This window comes from Amblyomma mixtum, chromosome 9 (genome assembly GCF_055824585.1).
Source record: "Amblyomma mixtum isolate Tamu chromosome 9, ASM5582458v1, whole genome shotgun sequence".
Taxonomy (NCBI): domain Eukaryota; kingdom Metazoa; phylum Arthropoda; class Arachnida; order Ixodida; family Ixodidae; genus Amblyomma; species Amblyomma mixtum.
This window is the reverse complement of record NC_143020.1, coordinates 99,401,387-99,415,395: the sequence shown is the minus strand read 5'-3', so window position 1 is coordinate 99,415,395 and position 14,009 is coordinate 99,401,387. Positions and strand designations below refer to the sequence as shown.

At 50.0% G+C, this 14,009-nt stretch overlaps 6 non-coding genes across 6 annotated transcripts; all 6 read left to right on the top strand.

Annotated features, from left to right (window-relative positions):
- Positions 1-6,343: 6,343 nt before the first annotated feature.
- Positions 6,344-6,415, top strand: TRNAH-GUG (transfer RNA histidin (anticodon GUG)). Its single transcript has one exon. It is a non-coding gene; the product is annotated as a tRNA-His (tRNA).
- Positions 6,416-6,546: 131 nt separating this feature from the next.
- Positions 6,547-6,618, top strand: TRNAH-GUG (transfer RNA histidin (anticodon GUG)). The gene has a single exon. It is a non-coding gene; the product is annotated as a tRNA-His (tRNA).
- Positions 6,619-6,749: 131 nt separating this feature from the next.
- Positions 6,750-6,821, top strand: TRNAH-GUG (transfer RNA histidin (anticodon GUG)). Its single transcript has one exon. It is a non-coding gene; the product is annotated as a tRNA-His (tRNA).
- A 131-nt stretch (positions 6,822-6,952) lies between these two features.
- TRNAH-GUG (transfer RNA histidin (anticodon GUG)) lies at positions 6,953-7,024 on the top strand. Its single transcript has one exon. It is a non-coding gene; the product is annotated as a tRNA-His (tRNA).
- A 131-nt stretch (positions 7,025-7,155) lies between these two features.
- On the top strand, positions 7,156-7,227 carry TRNAH-GUG (transfer RNA histidin (anticodon GUG)). Its single transcript has one exon. It is a non-coding gene; the product is annotated as a tRNA-His (tRNA).
- Positions 7,228-11,649: 4,422 nt separating this feature from the next.
- TRNAH-GUG (transfer RNA histidin (anticodon GUG)) lies at positions 11,650-11,721 on the top strand. Its single transcript has one exon. It is a non-coding gene; the product is annotated as a tRNA-His (tRNA).
- Positions 11,722-14,009: the final 2,288 nt, after the last annotated feature.

The following is a 14,009-nucleotide window of genomic DNA, read 5'->3' as shown; positions in this document are numbered from 1 at the left end:
CGGATGACATCGCTGTATTTTGCGAGGACAGAAATAGTGTCCTTGAGGTGGTTAAAGTAGCCGACAAATTTTGCAAAGAGACGGGCTCCCAGATTAATTGGGAAAAGAGCGTTGGCTTCTGGAACGGCAACTGGGACAAGACTCCGGGCTATTTTGCAAATACGACTTGGACGGCGACACCAGCTCAATACCTGGGAGTCCCGCTACAGTATTATAACGGAAATAACGAATATTGGAAGAGAGAAATGGAGACTGTGAAAGAAAAGACTGCATCATGGCAAGGTCGCGGTTTCTCGACGTTTGCGCGGGCTACAGTGTGCAATGTATTTCTTGTCGCAAAGATTTGGTATGCATAAAAAGTTGTCTTCATGTCGCGGGCGAATGTGCAAAAAATGCACAGGGCTTTTGCGGTGTTCATTTGGGGCTCGAGTTGGGAGAGGGTTAGTCGTTCAATTTTTTTTCGATCGGTCCGCAATGGAGGACTTGGCTTTTTAAACATGTTTGCTAAACAAATTGTGTCACGGTTCTTCTTCTTACGGGACCAAAGTGATGGTTTTTTGCGCAAAATGTTACATGTTCGACTGGCTAAGACTTTATCTGATTTCATTGTTACCGCTAGTGATTCTGTGAATCGTGGTGTAACTGGTTACCTGCGCGAAATTGTTGTGTCACATCGCGTAATAACAGCTCGGTTTTCTTTTACAACAAAGATTTAATTGACGTCATGATGCCAGTCCTACTGTACAGAACGGTGTACTGCGAAGGCCCAGGAGATGACGTCTTGAAAAGAGCAGAAAAAATGCCACTAAAAGCTTCTATAAAAACTTTCTTTTTCAAGCTGCACACTAATACTCTTCCAGTAGAGACATGGCTCGAGGACAAAGGAATTTTTGTGCCCTGGACAGTAAACTGTCTTTTGTGCAAAAAACCCGGAACCATTGAACATGTTTTCATTGAGTGCTGAGGTCCGATCTCACTATGGGACATTTTACAATGTACACTTAAAAAAGAACTACCAATTGCCCCTTCAGGAATCAGGTTTTTTAACTGCAGAGACTGATGATGAAGTTTTTTTCCCCCACTCTGAACACCCCTGATTTCCATCCTCCTCCTCTCTTCTTCGTCACAACCAGCTTGTCTGCCTTGGCGCCGGCTCTTTCCCCGTGCCGTCCGTCCCTCCCGGACAGCCGTGATCGTATAGTGGTGTCCACTTCCGGGCGCCGAAGCGAACGGACGTGTGATGACGGGCTCCGTTGGAGCGGCTACAGCGGCCATGTCTGGCCGCGGAAACAGGTTTATGTCAACTGATAGTGAGTACCAGGTTGTTCTGCCCAGTTTGCCTACAGGTCCGTTTGTTGTAAATACAGTTTTTTTGCACGCGGACGTAAGTGCTCGCCCGTACCGGGTAGAAGATTTCCGTGACGCCCTCGCTCAACAGTCGGTGCTCACCGAGGTTATCGCCTTGGGGGCGTACCGCATGAGCCATGTTTGGGCTGTCACGTTCAAGGACGCTGAAACGGCAAAGAAGCTAGCCAGCATTGGTGAATTGCAAGTGAAGAAGCAGCGCTGCCTCGTCATCGACCCGGCCAACAGGGACGTCCGCATGAAGGTGCACTGGCTTCTCCACAGTGTACCGGATGAGGACGTACGCCTCGCCTTCGCCTCGTTCGGCAAAGTCACTGAAGTTGCCCGCGAGCGTTGGCGGGTCCAAGGAGTGACCGACAAGGGCTCTACCACCAGGCTCGTGACACTGAAGCTGAATGCTGGAGTGCAAATTGACGATGTGCCCCATCAGCTAAGTGTTGCAGGTGAGCTGGCCCTCGTGGTTGTGCCGGGCAGGGCTCCGCTCTGCCTTCGCTGTCGCGGCACGGGTCATATTCGCCGCGAGTGCCGCATCCCACGGTGTGGTGCCTGCCGGCGCTTCGGACACGAAGACAGCCAGTGCGAGCGGACATATGCCAGCGTCACCGGACTGGGGAGCAAAGAGGATACGTCCGACTTGCTAATGGATGAAGCGGACGTCGAGGAGTTATCGTCGGCGGGAGGCAGACAAGCAGCGCATTTGCCAACGGCAACTCAGGCTCAACTGCAAACTACGCAGAAACCTGTCGTTGTGGCAAGCGCCGCGGAACAGCAACAACCACCTGCCCAGGACGTCGTGGCTACGCCGAAAGGCGTGGAAAAAAAGCAGCCTGAACCGCACGTGAGCGACGACCACACCGCGGCAGAGAACATGGACACGTCCCGTGAATCAGCGAGTCCCGCAGCCGGGAAGCGGACGCATGAAGACACCACCAGCATGCTGCAGCAGCGGGACGAAAGCGGCGGGGACGAGCCGCCGCAGAAAACGCCAGGTAGGCGGGCGTCGTTCAAGCCGCGACCGAACATTCCGGTCGACTCTCGGCAGGCGGGTAAACCGCCTCCGTAGCTTTGTGTTGCCTTCGTCATAATGGGAACGGGGGGATTTCTAAGCTCTATGGCTGTGTCGATGTGCCGTTTTCTTTTCGGGTCGAGGCAAGGTGCTGTTGGCACCAAGCTTCTTCCTGCATGCCTCAGTGTATATTTTGTTGGCAGACTTGCGGTGTGTATATGGGCACACAGACCTGGAGAGCGAGAATTCTTTCCGGGGATGGGCACCATTCCATTGTGTTACCATGGCTCTTAATCTCGGGGAAATGCTACGCGTAGCAACGTTAAATGTCCGGGGGCTAGGTGCAAGAAGGCGACAGTGTCAGTTAAGCCGCCTTCTTCTTGATAAAGAATTACACTTAGTTGCCGTACAGGAGACGAAAATCGAAAGCCAAGAACTGACCGACCGAATGGTGTCCAATTTCCGTACGCATTTCGATGTATGCGTTTGTCATGCGAATGGTGGATCAGGTGGTTGCGCCCTTTTCATCCGTAATAACTTGGGGATCTGTGTACAGTCAGTGTTGTCATGCCAAAGTGGTCGCCTTTTAGTTGTTGATTTTGCTGTTTATGATTTATCTTTCCGTGTCATTTGTGTCTATGCACCCAACGTTGAGACCGAGCGTCGATCTTTCTTTGAACGTGTTGAAGCCTACCTTAACTGTCACAAAGTGTTGATATTGTTGGGCGACTTTAATTGCGTATGTACAATGGATGATCGCGCTAAACGCACACGAGTTCGGGACAAGAGCGCAGAAGTATTAAGTGCCCTGGTGCATGATTATGATTTAGAAGACATTGGTAGCGTATTTACGAATGGTACACGTCCTCAGTATACCCATTTTCAGCGTGACAGCCACGCGAGATTAGACAGACTATACGCATCACCCGAACTGGTTTCTTCATGTGCAGCATATGAAGTGCAACCAGTCCAGTTCAGTGACCACTGCTTGGTAACTGCAACGTTTGGAAGAAGGCAAAACAAAAGTCGCTTCAACTGGAACCTCTGGAAGTTTAACGTGAAGCTTTTGGAAGATGATGCATTTGTTAGCGCAGTAACGGAAGAATTAGAGAAGTTGCTCACACTGGAGCCAAACCAGTTCGGAGTTGAATGGGAAGAGTTTAAACAGAGAGTTAAAATAATAGCCATCGAAAGAAGCAGCATTATTAAGTTCAACCAGAAACAAAACGAAACAAAACTTCGCCAGGAACTAGAATTCTTGATAAGCATGGAAAACATTCAGCCCGGTAAATGTACTGAACAAATAAGGCGGGTGAAAACACAGCTCGAAACTATAGACACAGAAAGATACAAAGCGGCAATTGTACGAGCAAGATCCGAGAAGCTGTGGGCGGGAGAAACGCCAACAAAGCGCGCACTATCCGACGAAAAAAGATACGCATGTCGGAAAGAAATCCGGCAGCTTGCCACCGGAAACGAGATCACGACTGACCAAAAGGTTATCAAGACAGTGATGGCCGAGCATTTTCGGAACTTGATAGGACACCCACGCGATACGAAAGACAGCTTCCAGAAAGAATTTCTTTCCTTTATGCCACAGCTGGACGAAGAAGTACAGACGCAACTGGAAGAACCGATAACCGTCAGTGAAATAGAACGCGCAATAGATGACCTGTCCCTTGGTAAAGCACCCGGGCCTGACGGCCTAGGAGCTGCCTTTTATAAAGCCTTCAACTGTTCGGTTGCTCAGATTTTGCACAATGTCATCACTGAGGCATACGACAAAAAGCGAGTTCCTTTATCATTCACAACGTCGCACGTCGTGCTGATACCAAAGACTGACGATGAAGCAAAACGTCTCTTGCCAGGGTCTTATCGCCCGATAACCCTTGTCAATGTGGACTACAAAATATTTATGAAGGTTTTAGCGACACGACTTCAACGCGTTATAACAAAGTTGGTAGGGCCGCATCAGACTTGCGGCATCAAAGGCCGAAGCATTGCAACAAACGTGCATGTCGCGCGAACGGTCCTCGAGTGTTGTGACGCCTTTGACGAGCGCGTTGCGATGATGCAGCTTGATCTGGCCAAAGCCTTCGACCGTGTCTCGCACGAGGCTCTGCTCTGCATTTTAGAGCATTCTAACGTAGGCTGCGTTATCACTGAAGGCGTCAGAATGGCGTACACTGACTGCTCAACGCGAATCATCGTAAACGGCGAACTGACAGACAGCCTGAGCGTTCGCTCGTCGGTGAGGCAGGGATGCCCTCTTTCGCCCTTGCTGTTCGCGGCTTACCTAGAGCCGCTATGTTTGGCAATTGCAAACAATGAACGCATAACAGGATATAGAGTACGTGAGGCAGAAATAAAAATCTTGGCCTACGCGGATGATATCGCCGTATTATGCGCAAACAAAGAAAGCATTAAAGAAGCCACAGCTGTTGTTGAACAATTTTGCGAATACACCGGAGCCCAGATAAATTGGGACAAAAGTTATGGATTTTGGCATGGCGACTGGGACGCCACGCCGGAGCAATTTTGTCGCCTTCATTGGTCAACAGTTCCTAAACCATACCTCGGTGCGCCCCTGGAGTGTTATCGTGATCCTGAACAATACTGGACCGATCAAACAACGAAGGCAAAAGAAAAGGCTGATGCATGGCAGGGAAGACAGCTGTCAATGTTTTCCCGTGCGACTGTCTCCAATGTCTTCCTAATTTCAAAAATATGGTATGTGATGAACGTGTTGTGTGCATCGCGAACGAGCATACAAAAAATCCATCGGGTCCTCGCTATTTTCATTTGGTCCTCGACCTGGGAGAGATCTAGCCGAACTAATTTGTTTATCTCAGTCAAGTGCGGTGGGCTAGGTCTGGTTCACTTGTTTTTGCGGCAAGTCGTGTCACGATTTCTTTTCTTAAGGGATCAAAATGACCCCTTTCTCCGCACCGTGATGCAGGTGAGGCTACGTAGACTTCTGCCAGGATTCATTGTGACGTCATGTGAGAACACATGTGGCGCTGTGACTGGTTATCTGCGCGAAGTAGTGCTCGCGTTCAGGTTGTTAAACGTGCGGTTTTCACAAGACTACTTGTGCACTGTTAGTAGGAAGAAACTGTATAAGGACCTTGTTCACACCATGCTACCTGTACCGTTATACCGTTTACCACACCGTGGACGCCCTGGACAAAACGTACTCAAAAGAGTAAAGAAAATGCCAATATTACCTTCAGTTAAATCCTTTTTCTTTAAGCTACATACCAACACACTTCCAGTTAAGACCTGGCTTCAGGAAAAAGGCATCTTCATACCGTGGTCAACAAACTGCTTTTTATGCAAAAAGCCTGAAACCATAGAGCACGTATTCCTAGATTGCTGGGACCCGATTTTCCATTGGGACGTTCTCCAGCGCACATTAAAGAAACAGTTGCCTCTTGACCCATATGGAATACGATTCCTGCCGGTAGACGCTTCGGACGATATACCGTACGATCTTATCATGGTCCTGGGCCTCCACGCGCTGTGGAAAACGAGAATGCAGTTTGAACATGCCGAACCTGTCGTGCGTTCTGTCAGAGACCACTTTATCGAAAGTATCGTATGTCTCAGAGAAGTTTATCGAGCGCTCCCTGATCCACCAGAATGGATTGCTTGTCTGGATGCATTGGTGTCTCTGAAAAAATTTTAGTGTCATGTTAGCCCAAGTGTGGCTGATATGTTTTACGCCTTGTACCCTTTCATGCTGACTATAATCCTGGCAATATAAAAAAAAAAATCGTATAGTGGTTAGTACCTTGCGTTGTGGCCGCAATAACCCAGGTTCGAATCCTGGTCACGGCATTTATTTTTTTCTCTTTTCCGACTCGGATCACCCCTGCTCTGTTCTCCATCCTCCTCCTCCTTAGTTCGTCAAAACCAGTTTGTTTGCATTGGCGCCGGTTCTTTCCCTATGCCGTCCGTCCCTCCCGGGCAGCCGTGATCGTATAGTGGTTAGTACCTTGCGTTGTGGCCGCAATAACCCAGGTTCGAATCCTGGTCACGGCATTTATTTTTTCTCTTTTCCGACTCGGATCACCCCTGCTCTGCTATCCATCCTCCTCCTCCTTAGTTCGTCAAAACCAGTTTGTCTGCCTTGGCGCCGGTTCTTTCCCTATGCCGTCCGTCCCTCCCGGGCAGCCGTGATCGTATAGTGGTTAGTACCTTGCGTTGTGGCCGCAATAACCCAGGTTCGAATCCTGGTCACGGCATATATTTTTTCTCTTTTCCGACTCGGATCACCCCTGCTCTGCTATCCATCCTCCTCCTCCTTAGTTCGTCAAAACCAGTTTGTCTGCCTTGGCGCCGGTTCTTTCCCTATGCCGTCCGTCCCTCCCGGGCAGCCGTGATCGTATAGTGGTTAGTACCTTGCGTTGTGGCCGCAATAACCCAGGTTCGAATCCTGGTCACGGCATTTATTTTTTCTCTTTTCCGACTCGGATCACCCCTGCTCTGCTATCCATCCTCCTCCTCCTTAGTTCGTCAAAACCAGTTTGTCTGCCTTGGCGCCGGTTCTTTCCCTATGCCGTCCGTCCCTCCCGGGCAGCCGTGATCGTATAGTGGTTAGTACCTTGCGTTGTGGCCGCAATAACCCAGGTTCGAATCCTGGTCACGGCATATATTTTTTCTCTTTTCCGACTCGGATCACCCCTGCTCTGCTATCCATCCTCCTCCTCCTTAGTTCGTCAAAACCAGTTTGTCTGCCTTGGCGCCGGTTCTTTCCCTATGCCGTCCGTCCCTCCCGGGCAGCCGTGATCGTATAGTGGTTAGTACCTTGCGTTGTGGCCGCAATAACCCAGGTTCGAATCCTGGTCACGGCATTTATTTTTTCTCTTTTCCGACTCGGATCACCCCTGCTCTGCTATCCATCCTCCTCCTCCTTAGTTCGTCAAAACCAGTTTGTCTGCCTTGGCGCCGGTTCTTTCCCTATGCCGTCCGTCCCTCCCGGGCAGCCGTGATCGTATAGTGGTTAGTACCTTGCGTTGTGGCCGCAATAACTCAGGTTCGAATCCTGGTCACGGCATTTATCTTTTCTCTTTTCCGACTCGGATCACCCCTGCTCTGCTATCCATCCTCCTCCTCCTTAGTTCATCGAAACCAGTTTGTCTGCCTTGGCGCCGGTTCTTTCCCTATGCCGTCCGTCCCTCCCGGGGGAGCTCACTTCCGGCCACCGAGCGTGACGGACGTGTGTATCATGGGCTCCCAAGGAGCGGATTCAGCGGCCCAGCCGGGCCGCGGTATCAGGAGTACGATCAAACCGAACGAGGACTACCAGCTGATTTTGCCGCATTTGCCAACAGGTTCGAGCGTTTTGCATACTATTTTTTTGCATGGCGACGTCCAAGCCAGGCCATACCGTGTTGAAAACTTTCGTGACGCTCTTGAGCGTCTGTCATTGCTGCCGGAAGTGGTTGCCCTTGGGGCATATCAGATGAATCATGTGTGGGCCGTGACATTCTGCAATGAAGAAGGAAAAAACAAAATGCTACAGGCGGAGGCGTTCAACGTCAAGGACCACCGCTGTGTGGTCATTGACCCATGCAACCAGGGCGTCAGGCTGAAGCTGTTCTGGCTGCTACACGGCGTGCAAGATGACGACGTGAAGGCAGCTCTGGCAGCTTTTGGAAAAGTGACCGACATAACTCGTGACAAGTGGAGAGTCAAAGGCTGCGTCGACAAGTCGTCTACTACGCACTCAGTGACACTGAAGCTGAAGGTGGGCGTTACCATCGAGGACTTACCGCACCAGCTGCGTGTTGGAGAGGACGTCGCACTCGTCCGCGTTCCTGGCAGAGCTCCGCTCTGCCTCCGGCGCCGCGGCACCGGGCACATACGTCGGGAGTGCCGTGTGCCACGTTGCGGGCTCTGTCGTCGCTTCGGCCACGACGACGCCCAGTGCGTGCGAACATATGCTACCGTGGCTGGTCCTGGTCGTAGAGATACTACTGAGGAGCATATTATGGACGAAGTCGACGCGGTAGAGGCGACCCGTGAGAGTCGGGAAGAAGCAGTACCGAAAAGCATAGCCTCAGAAAAAGCAGTGCTTCCCACGGAACATGAGGCTGCCAACTCAGCAGAACCATCTGTGCCTGCCACCAGAACTGAGGCGGAGGCGGGAAAAGCAGATGATGCTTCGGTAGGTGCACCTGAGACGGTTTTGGAACCGACCGACGAGAAGGACATTGACACGGAGATGCCCGCGGCGTCAACTTTGCCAGCGAAGAGGACGCACGAAGAAGCTGATGACAAGGCGACGAGCTGCGACGGGACGGACCATGAGGAACCTCTTCCCAAAGCGCCTCCTGTTCGACGTGCGGCCTACAAGCCCAAGCCGAACGTCCCTCCTGATCGTAGGACTTCGTCGGGTGTCCCTCCGCCTTAGCGGAGGTGCCTTGCAGGGTCTTCGTGTTGGTAACCCGGTCTTCGATCGGGTTCAGTGCTGACACCGCCGTACTTTGCAAGCTGGAAGGATTTTTGATGAGGTGAGCTGCAAACCGATGTCACTTGCGGCGAATCCCAACCATTTAGATTTCGCCTCAACTAACATCTAGCTTGCGTATTGCCACACTGAACGTGAGAGGTCTTTCTGCGCGAAGAAGGCAAAATCAGCTTAAACGTCTCTTGTTCGAAAACGAAATCGATCTGTTGGCTGTTCAAGAGACAAAAATTGAAAGCGAAGAGTTGACAGATGCGATGGCAGAAATTTACCGTGCACAGTTCAGTGTTTGCGTGTGCCATGCAGAAGGAAAGTCGGGAGGGTGTTTGATTTTAACTCGAAACGGCAAAGTCGCCGTGGAAACTGTATTTTCCTGTGAAAGTGGCCGGATTGTAGCATGCGATTTTTACTTTTCTGGTGTAGAGTGGAGAGCTGTGTGTGTATATGCACCTAATAGAATTCCCGAACGAGATGCCTTTTTTCGCCGTGTTCAACCTTTCCTGCTGACAGAAAAGCGTGTACTATTGCTTGGAGATTTCAACTGCGTGTGTAGACCTGAAGATAGCACAAGCAACAAAACCCTGCAGGACACGAGTGCCGAGCTGCTGTCTGAGATGATTAATGAAGCAGAATTGGAAGACATTGGCATTATAATTCAAGGCTTTGAAAACAGAAATGGCAATAGCATTACAGCGCGTAATAAGCGAATGTTACGAAAGAAAGTTAACTCCGCCGTCTTTTCGAACTTCCCACGTGGTGTGGATCCCAAAATCGGACGACCCGAGTAGGTTGCAGTCAGTTGAGTGTTACCGCCCAATAAGGTTAACTAACGTAGACTACAAAATTTATATGAGAGTGCTAGCCGGACGACTCCAAACAGTAATTAAAACCCTTGTTGGCCCACACCAGACCTGCGGCATAAAAGACAGATCCATTTTTACTAACATACACGTAGCTAGAAGTGTCCTTGAATGCTATGATGCAACGGAGGGTCGTGTCGCCATGATCCAACTAGACCTGCATAAGGCGTTTGATAAAGTTGTACATGAAATTTTGTTCGCGCTGTTGGAACATGTGAATGTAGGATGTATCATCACTGATGGCGTGAAAATGGTTTACAATGGCTGTGCATCAAGGTTCATAATTAATAAGCGCCTGAGTAATAGTATTCCTGTCTTGTCGTCAGTGAGGCAGATGATATAGCAGTGTTCTGCATAGACCAGGAAAGCGTGCAAGAAGTGGTGAGAGAAGCCGTAAATTTTTGTGATGCAAGTGGCTGTGCGATAAGCTGGCAGAAATGTTTTGGTTTTTTGCATGGAAAGTGGCAGGCCACGCCAGAAGTATTCTGTCGAATGAAGTGGGTAGACACGCGAGGAAAGTACCTCGGCGTGCCGCTAACCAACTACACAGAAAGCAAAGAATATTGGGCCCATGAAACCAAACGAGTCAAAGCTCAGACAAGCAAATGGGGCAGTCACAACTTTTCCATGTTTGCAAGAGCTACGGTGTGCAACATGTTTTTAATAGCGAGGATTTTTTATGTTCTGCAAGCGTTAACTTTGCCCAGGACTTCAGTGCAAAGGTTGCACAGAGTGTTTGCAACGTTTATTTGGTCGTCAACATGGGAACGTACCAGCCGATGCAATCTGTTCCATAAGGTGCGGAACGGTGGGCTAGGGTTATCAAATTTATTTCTGAGGCAGATAGTGACTAGATTCTTTTTCTTGCGTCAAGATAATGATTTTCTGCGTACTGTTATACAAGAGCGATTGTCAGAATCACTGCCTGATTATGTTGTCTCGTCCATGTCTGCAGGTCGGAGTGGGTTAAGTGCTTTTTTGCAAGAAGTTGTTGCAGCAGTGCGTATTCTTCGGTCAAATTTTTCCGATGAGTATCTTGCCATTGTAACAAGGAAAAAGATGTACAAGGACCTGCTCGATGTGTTTCTGCCAGTGCCTGTTTATCGCAGTGGATATCTTTTGGGTCGCGAACGCGATGTGCTAAGAAGGGTCAAAAGAATGCCGGTGAAGCCTTCAGTGCGTTCTTTCTTTTTTCAATTGCATACTGGAACCCTCCCAGTGAAGCCATGGTTGCAGAGCAAAGGCCTTTTTGTACCTTGGTCAGTGGAATGCATAATTTGCAAAAAAGTGGAAACTATAGAGCATATCCTTCTCGATTGTCATGACGCTGTCTTTCTTTGGGATGTCTTGAAACGCACCTTGAAAAAAGAGTTACCTTTGACGCCTTTTGGAATACGCTTCCTACCATGTACAGAACCAGGTGAAGTGCCTTGCGACCTGCTAATGTTGCTCTGCATGCATAGCCTATGGCGCACGCGAATGGATGTCAGGCATGAACATGCTGTTGTGCATCCTGCACATCAGTATTTCATTGAGAGCATCATGTACACACAGGAAGTTTTCGGACAGCGAGCTCCACAACCTGAGTGGTTGCCTGTCCTCGACCAACTAAAATCATTTAACCCATTTTATCATCGTGCACTAGCTAGAAACTGACCAGTGCTTTTATTGTCATGTCATTGTATTTTGTGTTTCGTTTTTCCGGCCAAGTCGGTAATAAAGAAAAAAAAAATCCCGGGCAGCCGTGATCATATAGTGGTTAGTACCTTGCGTTGTGGCCGCAATAACCCAGGTTCGAATCCTGGTCACGGCACTTATTTTTTTCTCTTTTTCCGACTCGGGTCACCCCTGCTCTGCTTTCCATCCTTCTCCTCTCTTCTTCGTCACAACCAGTTTGTCTGCCTTGGCGCCGGCTCTTTCCCTATGCCGTCCGTCTCTCCCGGACAGCCGTGATCGTATAGTGGTTAGTACCTTGCGTTGTGGCCGCAATAACCCAGGTTCGAATCCTGGTCACGGCATTTATTTTTTTCTCTTTTCCGACTCGGATCACCCCTGCTCTGCTCTCCATCCTCCTCCTCCTTAGTTCGTCAAAACCAGTTTGTCTGCATTGGCGCCGGATCTTTCCCTATGCCGTCCGTCTCTCCCGGGCAGCCGTGGATTCTGCTTCCGGCCGCGCTAGCGAACGGACGCGTTATCATGGGCTCCGTCGGAGCGGTGCCAGCGGCCCAGCAGGGCCGCGGTAACAGGTTTTTTGCTGAAGAAAGCCAGGATTATCAAGTTGTTCTACCGCCACTGCCAACAGGTGCTTCTGTTATGAATACTGTTTTTCTTCACGGGGATTTGAAAGCCAGGCCTTACCGGGTGGAAGACTTTCGGGACATGTTAGTTCATCTCGGAGTGCTCCCTGAAGTGATAGCTCTGGGGGCGTTCCAGATGAACCACGTTTGGGCCGTCACTTTTAAAAGTGCCGAAGCTGCTAAGAAGATGGTGCAAACCGGCGAAGTAAAGGTGAAAGAGAAACGGTGCCTTGTTGTCGACGCTGAAAACCAAGAAGTACGTGTCAAGCTTTACTGGGTGCTACATAACGTAGCGGAGGAAGTGCGCTCTGCGCTGGCACCGTATGGAAAGGTGACTGATGTCTACAAGGAACGCTGGCGAGTACAAGGAATTGCAGACAAAGGCTCGTCTACGCGCACGGTTGGCCTGAAGCTCAAGCCTGGTGTGACGATAGAAGATCTGCCCCATCAGCTGCGGGTCGCAGGAATCATGGCTCTTCTCGTCGTTCCTGGACGGTCCGCGCTGTGCTTGAGGTGCCATGCTACGGGTCATATTAGGCGTGACTTGCGAGTGCCACGTTGTACCAAGTGTCGGCGATATGTCCATGATGAAAGCACATGCGTGCGTACCTACGCAAACGTGGCAGGCCGGAACGCAAACGAGGAACTGTCGACAGAGCATCTAATGGATAAGGCAGACGCGGCAGAAACTACGCCTGAGGCAGATACCTCGCTAACTCTTGGCGAAGGTAAGACTGCACAGGCGCACGAAGTGGATGCAGCTTCAAATGAGAAAGTGAATACCAACGCTTCGACCGATACCAAAGAGGCTCTGCTGACGAGTGACCCAATGAACAGAGGCAATGCACCGTGTGAAGAGGTGGAGGGAGTGCCTGAACTAACAGACGTGACCATGACTAATGCCAGCAGTCTTGCGTCAAAACGACTGCATGAAGACATCAAAGACGGGCACAAGACCAGCCAGACTGCAACGGATGAGCCGCCGGTGAAGACCACGCCCACTCGAGGGCCAACCCTGAAGCCAGCGCCGAAAATACCGCTCGAGCTATGGCCCGAGCGGAAACCGCCGGCACCACCGGCGACGTGACGTGGCGTCTTTTTTTCCAGCCGGACAGTGGCAACACCGGAACCGACCAGAAAGACTGCGTCGAGGCCACAACGGCGAACTCGAAGTGTCAACCAAAATGGCTCGAGCGGGTGGAATATGCACTAAAAATGTGAGTGTTTGGCTGTCTCGTGATAATCAAAGTGCTACCATGCGATTCGTATGTGGAAATTAAAACGGCAAAGAAATGGCAGTAACTCTCCAAACACCTCTGTATGTAGGCACGCTTAACGTGCGAGGCTTGTCGGCGCGCAGAAAACAATATCAGCTGAGTCGGCTTTTTATGGAAAATGATTTGGATGTAATTGCCATACAGGGAACAAAGGTTTAAAGCGAGGAAGGAACGAACCGCATGGTTGAACCGTTCAGGACGTATTATAATGTGTGTGTTTCCCATGCAATTGGCACAGCCGGTGGTTGTGCTCTGTTTCTGAAGCATACCAGAGAAATAACTGTTGATAGTGTGTACGCGTGCCCTTCTGGAAGGCTCATTGTATGTGACATAACGCTGCATGCCCAGAAGTTTCGTATAGTTGACATATACGCTCCAAATGCAGCAAACGAGCGCAGAGTGTTTTTTGAAAGGGTTGAATGCTATCTGAACTGTGACAGGGTCATTATAATGATGGGAGACTTCAACTGCGTATGGAGAGTTGTAGATAGAATGGGAGATTTACCGATACGAGATGCGAGCGTATCCGTGCTGAATTCGCTAACGGAAGACTACCAATTACAAGATGTAGGGTGTTTTCTGTCAAACGGTACAGTGCCTCGCTTTACGCACTACCAGCGAAACAGCCATGTTAGACTAGATCGAATATATGTTTCGGCCGGTCTGGCATCTCACTGCACAAAATATGACGTCAAAAACGTTTCTTTTAGTGACCATAGCTTGGTTACGTGT